Source organism: Arachis hypogaea, chromosome 16, assembly GCF_003086295.3.
Source record: "Arachis hypogaea cultivar Tifrunner chromosome 16, arahy.Tifrunner.gnm2.J5K5, whole genome shotgun sequence".
In the NCBI taxonomy this organism is placed as follows: domain Eukaryota; kingdom Viridiplantae; phylum Streptophyta; class Magnoliopsida; order Fabales; family Fabaceae; genus Arachis; species Arachis hypogaea.
In genome coordinates, this window is record NC_092051.1 from 53,028,310 (window position 1) to 53,042,919 (window position 14,610).

General features: G+C 41.4%; 1 non-coding gene across 1 annotated transcript; it reads left to right on the plus strand.

The window, feature by feature from the left end:
- Positions 1-273: 273 nt before the first annotated feature.
- On the plus strand, positions 274-381 carry LOC112760922 (small nucleolar RNA R71). The gene has a single exon (XR_003181336.1). It is a non-coding gene; the product is annotated as a small nucleolar RNA R71 (small nucleolar RNA).
- The last annotated feature ends 14,229 nt before the right edge of the window (positions 382-14,610 follow it).

The window sequence follows — 14,610 nt, forward strand, 5'->3', positions numbered from 1 at the left end:
CATATTGACCCGCTGAGTCAATATTTTGTTCTGAGCCAATATGGCATTCAGAGTATCAACTTCAAGAACTCCCTTCTTCATAGGCGTCCCATTACTCACAAGATTCCTTTCAGAAGTGTACATGAACTGGTTATTAGCAACCATGTCAATGAGTTCTTGAGCTTCTGCAAGCGTTTTCTTTAGGTGAATGGATCCACCTGCAGAAGTGTCCAGTGACATCTTTGATAGCTCAGATAAACCATCATAGAATATATCCAGGATGGTCCATTCTGAAAGCATGTCAGAAGGACACTTTTTGGTCAACTGTTTGTATCTTTCCCAAGCTTCATAGAGGGATTCACCTTCTTTCTGTCTGAAGGTTTGAACATCAGCTCTAAGCTTGCTCAGCTTTTGAGGAGGAAAGTACTTGGCTAAGAAAGCCGTGACCAGCTTATCCCAAGAGTTCAGGCTGTCTTTGGGTTGAGAATCCAACCATAATCTAGCTCTGTCTCTTACAGCAAAAGGGAAAAGCATGAGCCTGTAGACTTCAGGATCTTTTCCATTAGTCTTAACAGTATCACATATCTGCAAGAATTCAGTTAAGAACTGAAAAGGATCTTCAGATGGAAGTCCATGAAACTTGCAGTTCTGCTGCATCAGAGAAACTAATTGAGGTTTCAGCTCAAAGTTGTTTGCTCCAATGGCAGGAATGGAGATGCTTCTTCCATGTAAATTGGAATTAGGTGCAGTAAAGTCACCAAGCATCTTCCTTACATTATTATTATTTTCGGCTGCCATCTCCTCTTCCTGTTCGAAAATTTCTGAAAGGTTATCTCTGGATTGTTGTATTTTAGCTTCTCTTAGTTTCCTTTTCAGAGTCCTTTCAGGTTCTGGATCTGCTTCCACAAGAATGTTCTTATCCTTGCTCTTGCTCATATGACAAAGAAGAGGGCACAGAAAAATAATAATAATAATAGAGATCCTTTATACCACAGTATAGGGATCCCTGTGTGAGTAGAAGAAGAGGGGGAGACAAATAATGTAATGTAATGGAAGAAACACAACTGTGAGGATGGTTGAGATATGATGTGAGATTTTAGTAAATGAATGAATAAATAGAATAAGATGGGAGAGGAAGAATTTTCGAAAAATATTTTTGAAAAAGAGTTAGTGATTTTCGAAAATGGTTTTTGAAAAATGTTAGTATTTTTTCGAAAATTTGTTAAGATCAAAAATAAAAATAAGAATAATTAGTTAATTAAAAAGAAATTTTTGAAAAAGAGGGAAGATATTTTCGAAAATTAGAGAGAGAGAGTTAGTTAGGTGATTTTGAAAAAGTTAAGAAACAAACAAAAAGTTAGTTAGTTAGTTGAAACAAATTTTGAAAAGATAAGAAGTTAGGAAGTTAGAAAAGATAATTTGAAATCAAATTTTTGAAAAAGGTAAGATAAGAAGATATTTTTGAAAAGATATGATAGAAATTAGTTTTTGAAAAAGATTTGATTTTTAAAATCTCAATTAATGACTTGATTCATAAGAAATCACAAGATATGATTCTAGAACTTAAAGTTTGAATCTTTCTTAACAAGCAAGTAACAAACTTCAAATTTTTGAATCAAAACATTAATTGATTATGTTATTTTCGAAAATTATGATATAAAAATAAGGAAAAGATTTTTGAAAAATATTTTTGGAATTTTTGAAAATAACTAAGAATTTTGAAAAAGATTTGATTTTTGAAAAAGATTTTGAAAAAGATAAGATTTTCAAATTGAAAATTTGATTTGACTCATAAGAAACAACTTGATTTTAAAAATTTTTGAAAAAGTCAATCCAAATTTTCGAATTTGATGAGAGAAAATGGGAAAGATATTTTTTTGATTTTTGAAATTTTTATGATGAGAGAGAAAAACACTAAAAAGATGCAATGCATGAAATTTTTAGATCAAAACATGTGATGCATGCAAGAATGCTATGAATGTCAAGATGAACACCAAGAACACTATGAATGTCAAGATGAACATCATAGACACAATTTTGAAAAATTTTTAATGCAAAGAAAACATGCAAGACACCAAACTTAGAATTCTTTAATGCTTAGACACTAAGAATTCAAGAATGCATATGATAAACATGAAAAGACACAAAACAAAAAATCATCAAGATCAAACAAGAAGACTTACCAAGAACAACTTGAAGATCATGAAGAACACTATGAATGCATGAATTTTCGAAAAAAATGCTAGATGCATATGCAATTGACACCAAACTTATAACATGACTCAAGACTCAAACAAGAAACACAAAAATATTTTTGCTTTTTATGATTTTCTAATTTTTTTGGATTTTTTTCGAAAATTATATGAAAAAGAAAAAATAAGGATTCCAAAATTTTTAACATGAATTCCAGGAATCTTGCATTCTTAATCTAAAGCTTCAGTCCAGGAATTAGACATGGCTCACTAGCCAGCCAAGCTTTCAATGAAAGCTCCGGTCCAAAACACTAGACATGGCCAATGGCCAGCCAAGCTTCAGCATGTAATTCAGACATGACACGCCTGACATACTCATTCCCAAAGGAATTAGACATGGCTTTACAGCCAGCCAGGCTTCAACATGCTTCATGAAACACTAGAATTCATTCTTAAAAATTTTGAATAAAATTTTTGAAAACATTTTTATTTTTTTTCGAAAACAGATGAGAAAATTTTAGAAATATTTTTGAAAAATTTTTTTTTTGAAAATAAAATAAAAAGAAAATTACCTAATCTAAGCAACAAGATGAACCGTCAGTTGTCCAAACTCGAACAATCCCCGGCAACGGCGCCAAAAACATGGTGCACGAAATTGTGATGTCCAGGCTCAAACAATCCCCGGCAACGGTGCCAAAAACTTGGTACGCGGAATCGTGATTGCACTTTAATTATGTAAAATTCATTGCTCTTTCTTTCCCTGGAAATGGCGCCAAAAACATGATGCCAAGACCATGGTTCACAACTCCGTGTAACTGACCAGCAAGTGCACTGGGTCGTCCAAGTAATACCTTACGTGAGTAAGGGTCGAATCCCACGGAGATTGTTGGTATGAAGCAAGCTATGGTCACCTTGCAAATCTCAGTCAGGCAGATATAAATTGATAATGGTATTTTCGAATAATAATTAATAGAATAGGGATAGAGGTACTTATGTAAATCATTGGTAGGAATTTCAGATAAGCGAATGGAGATGCTTTTCGTTCCTCTGAACCTCTGCTTTCCTGCTATCTTCATCCAATCAGTCTTACTCTTTTCCATGGCTGGCTTTATGCAATGGAATCACCGTTGTCAGTGGCTACATCCCCTCCTCTTAGTGAAAAATATGCTCACATGCTCTGTCACAGCACGGCTAATCATCTGTCGGTTCTCGATCATGCTGGAATAGGATTCACCCTCCTTTTGCGTCTGTCACTAACGCCCAGCACTCGCGAGTTTGGAGCTCGTCACAGTCATTCAATCATTGAATCCTACTCGGAATACCACAGACAAGGTTTAGACTTTCCAGATTCTCTTGAATGCCGCCATCATTCTAGCTTACGCCACGAAGATTCCGGTTAAGAGATCTAAGAGATATTCATTCTAGCTTATTTCATGTAGAACGGAAGTGTTTGTCAAGCACGTGTTCATAGGGGAGAATGGTGATGAGCGTCACACATAATCATCACCTTCATCACGTTCTTGGGTGCGAATGGATATCTTAAAAGCGAAATAAGATGAATTGAATATAAAACAGAAGTACTTTGAATTAATCTTTGAGGAACAGCAGAGCTCCACACCTTAATCTATGGAGTGTAGAAACTCTACTGTTAAAAATACATAAGTGAAAGGTCCAGGCATGGCCGAATGGCCAGCCCCTCTGATCTAAGAACCAGGCATCCAAAGATGATCAAAATATTCAAAGATGGTTCCAAAGATTAGTAAAATGTCCTATTTATAATAAACTAGCTACTAGGGTTTACATGAGTAAGTAATTGATGCATAAATCCACTTCCGGGGCCCACTTGGTGTGTGCTTGGGCTGGGCTTGAGTGTTGCACGTGTAGAGGTCCTTCTTGGAGTTGAACGCCAGTTTTTGTGCCAGTTTGGGCGTTCAACTCTGGTTTTATAGTAAAGTCCAGAAATGTGAATTTAACATAAAAACTAATGAAAATATCCCTAAAAGTAACTAGATCCTACTAAAAACATACTAAAAACAATGCCAAAAAGCGTATAAATTATCCGCTCATCACTGCTGCTGCTCAAAACATCTCGGCCAAGGCGGCCGGAGAGGGATCTTCTCAAGTTCCAGTGAAGCCGCTCGTGCCGAGTTCTCCTGTGCCAAGGAAGGTGATCCCCACTCCTCGAGTTTGTCTGACTGATCCTCCACAGATTTCTGCCACTACTTCTGGTGCTCCTCCCAACAAGAAACAAAAAACAATTGAGGACTTTAATCTTGACGCCCCTGATTTTAATGCAATCGAGTTCGTAGATCAGCAAATCAGTCCCTACGGTGCCCTCCCCATGGATGATGTATCAATCCTTCGCCATCTGGATTTTATGACCCAAAACAGTGTTAAAATGGCATATATGGGGGCTGCTCTGTACCGAACTGCTCAGAATCTTCTTCTCCATGCCACCAAAGAATTTATGGAGGAGGCTAAATAGGAGTTCGACTGGATGAAGGGCCTGAAGGAAGAGCTTGAGGTAAAGGTAGCCAAGTTGGAGAAGGATCTGGAGAACGAAAAGGCGAGTTCCCTTGCTCTGGCGGCTTCTGTGCGGTTGGCTGAGGACACGACATTGAGGCATAAGGACAGTTACGTTACATCTTATCGGGAGGTGGTGCGTCTGAGGGAGGAGTTGGAGAATGCCCGAGCTGATTATTCCGAGCTCCAAGGTCACCTCGTCGGCAGCGTGAATGCTGCCTATGATAATTTAAAAGAGCAAGTTCAAGTTCTTGCTCCTGAAGTTGACCTTATTCTCTTTAGCTTGGACAATGTTGTGAGGGATGGTAAGATTGTCCCCGACGACCAAGATGATGATGATTTTGATCCACCCCCTGCCAAGGTGTCCGCTTCTACAGTTCCTCCGGTTGAGGTTGGTCATTCTGTTTCTGATCCGGACTGTCAGATCTTGAACTGGGATGATGGTACCGTGGATGCTGTTCCTCTCCAGGCTCGCCCTCCTTTACCCCAGACTGATGCTGTTAAAAAGTCTTCAAATCTTTAGCTGAGTTTTCTTTGGATATTTGCGTAGTTGTCCCGGCTTGTGGGATTTAAAACTCTTTATTTTGTATAGTTGAATACTTTGCTGACTGCTGGTACTCCCTTTGGTTGCTTGTTTAGCAACTTTTGTTTTTTAAAAAACAAGTAGCTTTCAAGCTTTTGGGCTTGACCCTGAAGCTTTATAATATTGTATTCTATGGCATGCTTGTTTACACTTGTCTTGGCACCTTTCTGGGTTTTTAAAATACTGCAGTCTTGCTGCTCGGCCTCTTTGAACTGCTTTGTACTTGGAGGTCGTAGATGCGTGGATCCAATTCGTATTTATCCATAACAGATTTCTTTACGTCGTCCTTTTCCAAGTTATTTTTGTAGTCCTCTTTTTTGGACCTTTGTCAGGTCTCTTTCAGGGACTACTTATATAACTTGTTTGTAGGAGGTCGACTTCTTCATGTTGTCCTCTTCCAAGTTATTTTTGTAATCCTCTTTCTTGGACCTTTGTCAGGTCTCTTTCAGGGACTACTTATATAACTTGTTTGTAGGAGGTCAACTTCTTCATGTTGTCCTCTTCCAAGTTATTTTTGTAATCCCCTTTCTTGGACCTTTGTTGGGTCTCTTTCAGGGATTACTTATATAACTTGTTTGTAGGAGGTCAACTTCTTCATGTCGTCCTCTTCTAATTTATTTTTGTAATCCTCTTTCTTGGACCTTTGTCAGGTCTCTTTCAGGGATTACTTTTATAACTTGTCTGTTGTAGGAGACCGACTTCTTTATGTCGATCTCTTCTAAGTTATTTTGTAATCCTCTTTCTTGGACCAGACTTATTTTTGTAGGAGACCGACTTTGTTAGGTCGATCTCTTCTAAGTTATTTTGTAATCCTCTTTCTTGGACCTTCGTCAGGTCTCTTTCAGGGTTTACTTTTATAACTTATTTTTGTAGGAGACCGATTTCGTTAGGTCGATCTCTTCTAAGTTATTTTGTAATCCTCTTTCTTGGACCTTCGTCAGGTCTCTTTCAGGGATTACTTATATAACTTATTTTTGTAGGAGACCGACTTCGTTAGGTCGATCTCTTCTAAGTTATTTTGTAATCCTCTTTCTTGGACCTTTGTCAGGTCTCTTTCAGGGATTACTTATATAACTTATTTTTTGTAGGAGACCCACTTCGTTAGGTCGATCTCTTCTAAGTTATAGCAATTTCTCTTTTATAGGGTTGGCCAGACCTCTTTCCAGGGATTTGCTGATAACTTGGGTTGACTCGGTCCGACTTCTTAACGTCGGCCAGTCTTTAAGTTATTATTTAGCAATCCATAAGACCTCGTCAGGTTCTTTTTCCGAATCACTTTCGATAACTTCTTGCATTATTCTGTGTTCATCTTTGCCGATTTGTAGAAGGTGGTTTCTATCTTTGTTTGTTCGACCTTTAGATGAATCGCATTTTCATCTCTATTGGTCTTTATCGTGATCGTGCAGTGAATCTGTTTTTCACTTTCTGCCGATCTGTTGCTTTATAATCGGACGATGAATGCTTCAGATTAATGCGTCTTGAGAATTTGTAGAATATCTAAAAATATATTTTATTTAAAAGCAAGTGAAAATATATACAAGCGGGAGTTTTTCATCCCTTTAAATTGGATAATTTCTGAATCTCGACATGGTGCCTCATTAAAAAACCTTTTTAGGAAAAAGAGTGCATCCGAGATCTTTTACCTTCTCTAGCTGTAGTACCTTCTTAGGTTGCAGGCGTGCCATGATCTAGGAAGCTTTCGTCTATCGAGTTCGGACAGTCTGTAGTAGCCCTTTCCAAGTACTTCTATTACTCGGTAGGGTCCTTTCCAGTTTGCTGCCAGCTTTCCTTCTCCGGGTCGAGTTGTTCCAATGTCATTTCGGATTAGGACGAGATCATTCTCAGCGAAACCTCTTGGCACTACCCTTTGATTATATCTCGAAGCCATTCATCGCTTTAGCGCTTCTTCCCTGATCCGGGCACTTTCTTGGATTTCCGGAAGTAGGTCGAGCTCTTCTCTTTAAAGTTGAGAATTGACTTCTTCATTGTAGTGGACTACTCTAGGCGACCCTTCTCGACCTCTACTGGGATCATTGCCTGCACTCCGTATGCTAGTCGAAATGGTGATTCGTTTGTGGTGGAATGTGGCGTTGTTCGATACGCCCATAGGACTTGTGGAAGTTCTTCGGCCGAAGCTCCCTTTGCAGCTTGCAGTCTCCATTTCAACCCAGCCAATAAGACTTTGTTGGTAGCTTTGCCCTGTCCATTGGCTTGAGGATGTTCGACGGAGGTGAACTGGTGTTTTATGTTCAGATCGGCTACTAACATTCTGAAGCCTGCATCTGTGAATTGGGTGCCATTGTCCGTGGTAACGGAATATGGAACCCCGAACCTTGTGACAATGTTCCTATATAGGAATTTCCGACTTCTTTGAGCAGTAGCGTTGGCTAGGGGCTCTGCCTCGATCCACTTTGTGAAATAGTCTACCCCTACTATAAGGAATTTGACTTGTCCTGATCCCTGGAGGAAAGGTCCGAGGAGATCAAGTCCCCATTTTGCAAATGGCCAAGGTGAGGTTACGCTGATGAGCTCTTCTGGCAGGGCGATGTGAAAGTTGGCATGTTTTTGGCATGGTGGGCATGTCCTTACAAACTCTGTAGCTTCTTTTTGTAGAGTTGGCCAGTAAAATCCCGCCCGAATTACCTTTTTAGTGAGAGCTTGTGCCCCGAGATGATTACCACAAATGCCACTGTGTACTTCCTCTAAAACTTCCCTTGTGTTGGAGGTCGGCACACATTTTAGTAGTGGTATTGAAATCCCTCTTTTATATAGGGTGTTGTTTTATGATGGTGTAGTACTGAGCCTCCCGTTTTAACCTCTTTGCATCCTTCTCATTTGTGGGGAGTGTTTCTGTTTTGAGGTAATTAATTATGGGGGTCATCCATCCTTGATCCTGACTTGTTATGGCTAGGACTTTTTCCTCTTCTAAGATTGATGGATTCTGCAGCATTTCCTGGATGAGGCTTCTATTGTTGTCCCCTGGTTTGGTGCTGGCTAGTTTTGAGAGTGCATCAGCTCGGGCATTTTGTTCGCGGGGTATGTGGCAGATCTTATATTCCCCGAGTTGTTCGAGCTGTTCCTTGGTTTTATCCAAATACTTTTTCATGGTGGGATCTTTGGCTTGGTAGCTCCCTGTTATTTGTGAGGTGACTGCTTGTGAATCACTGAAGATGTTGAGTTTTTGAGCTCCCACCTCCTTAGCCAGCTTCAAACCAACTAGTAACGCTTCATATTCCGCTTGGTTGTTTGAGGCCGGGAACCCAAATTTGAGGGATAGCTCAACTTGGGTTTATTGGTTGCTTTCTATTATCACACCTGCGCCGCTTCCAGTCTTATTTGAAGACCCGTCCACGTAGAGATTCAATTTTGTAGGGGTTTCTAGGGTATCTGTGAATTCTGCGATGAAGTCGGCCAAGTATTGTGATTTGATGGCGGTCCGAACTTTATATTGGAGGTCGAACTCTGATAACTCGACTGCCCATTGTAAAATTCTGCCTGCTAGATCTATTTTCTGCAGTATCCCTTTTATGGACTGGTCAGTCCGAACCTTAATGGTGTCAGCCAAGAAGTATGGGCGAAGTCGTCGAGATGTCAGTATGAGAGTGTAGGCGAACTTTTCTATTTTTTGGTAGTTCAGCTCGGATCCCTGCAGCGCTTTACTAATGAAGTATACAGGTTGTTGCCCTTTGTCATTCTCTCGAACCAGCGCTGAGGCTACTGCTTGACTTCCTACTGCAAGGTATAATACGAGTGGTTCTTCCTCTCGTGGTCGAGTTAGGATAGGTGGTCGTCCCAGAAAATTTTTGAAATCCTGGAAGGCTTGCTCGCATTCCATTGTCCATTCGAACTTCTTTCCTTTCCTTAAAGTGGCATAGAAGGGGAGGGATCTTATCGCTAATCCCGCTAAGAATCTGGATAAGGCTGCTAATCTCCCGTTGAGTTGTTGTACCTCTCTGACACAAGTCAAGCTCTTCATGTTGAGTATGGCCTGGCATTTTCCGAGTTTGCTTCAATTCCTCTTTGTGTGAGCATGAAACCTAAGAATTTGCCCGCTTCTACTGCAAAGGTGCATTTTGCGGGATTGAGTCGTATGTCATGCTTCCTTATAGTGTTGAACACCTGAGCCAGGTCGGTCAGTAATGTCTCTTCGCTTTGTGTCTTTATTAACATGTCATCCACGTAGACTTCCATGATTTTTCCGATATGATCTGAAAAGACTTTATTCATTAGCCTTTGATACGTAGCTCCTGCATTCTTGAGACCGAAAGGCATCACTATGTAGCAGTAATTTGCTTTTGGTGTTGAAAACGAGGTCTTTGCTTGATCTGGTGGATACATGGGGATTTGGTTGTATCCGTAATATGCATCCATAAACGAGAGGTATCTATATCTGGATGAAGCATCTACCAGAGCGTCGATACTTGGGAGTGGGTAAGGATCTTTTGGGCAGGCTTTGTTGAGATCGGTGTAGTCGGTGCACATTCGCCATTTCCCATTTGATTTTTTCACTAAGACGGCGTTAGCTAGCCATAGTGGGTACTTGACTTCTCTTATGAATCCTGCCTCCAGTAGTGCTTGTACCTGTTCTTCCACAGCTTGGGATCGTTCTGGCCCAAGTTTTCTTCGTCTCTACTGTACCGGCCGAGATCCTGGATAGACCGCCAACTTGTGACTCATTAGCTTGGGGTCTATGCCTGGCATGTCTGCATCTTTCCATGCGAAGAGATCGACATTATCTCATAAGAACTGTACTAGTAATTCTTTTGCGTTTTCTTTCAGGATCGTGCCAATATTAGTTGTTTTGTCCGAGGTGTCTCCGATCTGAACTTTCTCTACCTCTCCTTCGGGCTGTGGACGGAGTTATTCTCGTCTCTGAACTCCACCAAGCTTAATTGTATGGAACTCTTCTCGTCTGCCTCTAAGTTTTAGACTTTCGTTATAACAGCGGCGTGCCATCTTTTGATCTGCTTTTATTGTAGCTATCCCTTCTGTAGTTGGGAATTTCATGCATAGATGCGGAGTTGAGACAATTGCGCCGAGTTGATTTAGTGTTGTCCGACATATTAGGGCATTGTAGGCTGAACTCACGCCGACCACGATGTAGTCTATCTTGAGTGTTCTGGATTGGTTCCCTTTTCCGAAGGTTGTATGTAGTGACAGGTATCCCAGTGGTTGTACTGGGGTATCGCCCAGTCCGAACATGCTATTCGGGTATGCTCTAAGCTCCTTTTCTTCTAAGCCGAGCTTGTCGAAGGCAATTTTGAATAAGATGTCGGTGGAGCTCCCTTGGTCTATTAATGTGCGGTGGAGATTGGCGTTCTCCAGCATGATGGTGATGACCATGGGATCGTCGTGTCCTGAGATGACACCTGATGCGTCTTCTTTGGTGAATGTGATTGCAAGGATGTCGGGTGCTTCCTCCTTCCCTTCGACATGATATACTTCTTTGAGATATCTTTCGCGGGATGACTTGGAGATTCCTCCTCCTGTAAATCCTCCGTGTATCATGTGGACATGTCTTTCTGGCGTACGAGGTGATCACTCAGCTCGTCCGACATCTTCATCCCTTCGTCTTTTTCTTTGCTCATCATCTCGGGTGGCCAGGTACCGATTTAGTTTTCCTTATCTTACTAATTTTTCTATGATGCTTTTTAAATCGAAACATTCATTGGTGGAATGTCCTCAGACCCTATGATATTCACAGTATTCGTTCCGATTTCCTCCTCCTCTTTTGCCTTTGAGTGGTCGAGCTGGGGGTATCTTTTCTGTGTTACAGACTTCTTTGTAAATATCCACCAGGGACACTCGAAGAGGGGTGTAATTATGATACTTTTTTATTTTTTCCCTGGTTCGATCTTCCTTCTTCTTGGATTCTTTATCTTTATCTCGGTAGGTGAAACCAGATTTCGAGGCCTCCCCAAGTCGGGAATTTTCTTCCATGTTGATGTACTTCTGTGCCCGCTCTTGCACCTCATCCAGAGATGTGGGGTATTTATTTGATATAGATTTGCTGAAAGGTCCCTCTCGTAAGCCGTTGATAAGGCCCATGACGGCAGCCTCTGTTGGCAAGCTTTGTATATCCAGGCATGTTTTGTTGAATCTTTCCATGTAGCTGTGAAGACTTTCCCGATCTCCTTGCCTGATTCCTAGTAGACTGGGGGTGTGCTTGGCCTTGTCTTTTTGGATGGAGAATCTGGCCAAGAACTTTTTAGCTAGGTCGTCAAAGCTTGAGATAGACTTAGGAGGTAAGTTGTTGAACCATCTAATTGCTGTCTTCGTGAGAGTCATTGGAAAAGCATTGCAGCGAACGGCGTCTGAGGCGTCAGTGAGGTACATTCTGCTTCTGAAGTTGCTGAGGTGATGGTTGGGATCTGTAGTGCCATCATACAATGTCATATCCGGAAGTTTGAAGTCTTTAGGGATTTTAGTCTTCATGATTTCCCTAGTGAATGGATCTTGATCCTTGCGAGAGTTATCCTCAGGGGTGGTCCGGGTAGCCTTTGCTTTGAGATCGGCTTCAAATTGTAGGAGTTTATCTTCCAATTCTCGACGTCTTCTTACCTCTCTTTGTAGATCCTTGCTGACTACTTGCTGGTACTGGCTTTCTTTTTTGAGTTGCTTTAGGCGATCTTGAAGTGCTTCTATTACTCCCGGATGTGATGAGTTTTTGTCTCCGTTAGATTCCGGAGTGTCTTTTGGTGTGGCACCCGTGTTTTTGTATGGCGTTCTGTCCTCTAAATCTGAGTTGTGGTCGTTATACTGTTCGTCCGCCATGATGATGGGATGACTTTCAGGTTCCCCGACAACAGCGCCAATGTTCCGATGGTTACCTGAAACTGTAGGTCGATCTCGGATGAGATCTTCTGTACTGGTCGGAGTTGACGTATCCGGCTGGCGGATGGCGGCCGGAGCGGGTGTGTCGGACTTGTTGGACTGATAGCGCTGCTGATCCTCTGTCACCGAAGGGTGGGGGGTACCTGCAAGGGACTCTGATGCTTAAGTTAGCAAGGGTATTAAGCAGGTTTTTAGTAGAATCAGAGTATGAGTTATACCTGGGTGCTCCAGTGTATTTATAATGGTGTGGGCTGACCTTTCTGATAAGATAAGTTAGTTATCTTATCTTATCTTATCTTATTTTGGGTGAAGTCAGCTTATCTTCAAGGGAACCGCTTTTTTCTCTATAGGCTTGGACTGCCTTTGGATTTGGGTCGTGTTCCTCTATTTGGGTCCTTTATTGGGCTTTCCTATCGATTTGGCTGACCTCTTTGAGAAGAGGTCGGGTAGCCTGACCTGAAGAGGTCGGTCGCTTTGTCGCCAATCATCCCAGGTCGGATAGCTCGACCTAGGATATGAACAAAAGAGAAAGCAAAAAGGTGGCATGACAGAAAGCTGTCATCTAGAGTCTTTGAACCAGGACAGAAGGTTCTGCTATTTAACTCTAGGCTCAGGCTATTCCCCGAGAAACTGAAATCCCCGTGGAGGGGACCATATGTGATTACAAGTGTGTCACCATATGGCTATGTGGAGCTTCAAGACATTGATTCTAATAAAAAGTTCATTGTTAATAGATAGAGAATCAAGCATTATCTTGAAGGCAATGTTGAGCAAGAGTGCTCAAGACTGAGGCTAGATTAAAAGCTCAGCAAGGTCCAGCTAAAGACAATAAAGAACCACTTATTGGGAGGCAACCCAATGTTATTTAACTATATCTATTTAGTTTCCATTGCTATTTTATGTTTTCTGTAGGTTGATGATCATGTGAAGTCACAAAAACTACTGAAAAATCAAAAACAGAACGAAAAACAGCATTAAAAATAGCTCACCAAGGAGGAAGAGCTTACTGGCGTTTAAACGCCAGTAAGAGGCAACAAGCTGGCGTTTAACGCCAGAAAGAAGCATCAAGCTGGCGTTAAACGCCAGAAACAAGCACCAGACTAGCGTTTAACGCCAGAACAGAGCATGGAATTGGCGTTAAACGCCAGAAACAAGCAGCAAGCTGGCGTTTAACGCCAGACATGCATTCTAAGGGCGTTTTGTACGCCTAAATGGAGCAGGGATGCTAAGTCCTTGACCCCTCTGGATCTGTGGACCCCACAGGATCCCCACTGATGAGCGGATAATTTATACGCTTTTTGACATTGTTTTTAGTATGTTTTTAGTAGGATCTAGTTACTTTTAGGGATGTTTTCATTAGTTTTTATGTTAAATTCACATTTCTGGACTTTACTATGAGTTTGTGTGTTTTTCTGTGATTTCAGGTATTTTCTGGCTGAAATTGAGGGACTTGAGCAAAAATCAGATTCAGAGGTTGAAGAAGGACTGCTGATGCTGTTGGATTCTGAGCTCCCTGCACTCAAAGTGGATTTTCTGGAGCTACAGAACTCAAAATGGCGCGCTTCCAATTGCGTTGGAAAGTAGACATCCAGGGCTTTCCAGCAATATATAATAGTCCATACTTTGGCCAAGAATAAACGACGTAAACTGGCGTTCAACGCCAGCTTTCTACCCAAATCTGGCGTCCAGCGCCAGAAAAGGAGCCAAAACCAGAGTTGAACGCCCAAACTGGCACAAAAGCTGGCGTTCAACTCCAAGAAGGACCTCTACACGTGCAACACTCAAGCTCAGCCCAAACACACACTAAGTGGGCCCAGGAAGTGGATTTATGCATCAATTACTTACTCATGTAAACCCTAGTAGCTAGTTTATTATAAATAGGACCTTTTACTATTGTATTAGGTATCTTTGGTCTCAGTTTTAATCCATTGTTCATCTTAGGAGACTATTGATCACGTTTTAGGGGGCTGGCCATCTCAGCCATGCCTGGACCTTCACTTATGTATTTTTAACGGTAGAGTTTCTACACTCCATAGATTAAAGTGTGGAGCTCTGCTGTTCCTCAAAGATTAATGCAAAGTACTACTGTTTTCTATTCAATTCATCTTATTTCGCTTCTAAGATATCCATTCGCACCCAAGAACGTGATGAAGGTGATGATTATGTGTGACGCTCATCACCATTCTCCCCTATGAACACGTGCCTGACAAACACCTCCGTTCTACATGAAATAAGCTAGAATGAATATCTCTTAGATCTCCTAACCAGAATCTTCGTGGCGTAAGCTAGAATGATGGCGGCATTCAAGAGAATCCGGAAGGTCTAAACCTTGTCTGTGGTATTCCGAGTAGGATTCAATGAATGAATGACTGTGACGAGCTCCAAACTCGCGATTGCAGGGCGTTAGTGACAGACGCAAAAGGATAGTAAATCCTATTCCAGCATGATCGAGAACCGACAGATGAATAGCCGTGCCGTGACAGGGGGCGTGAGCATATT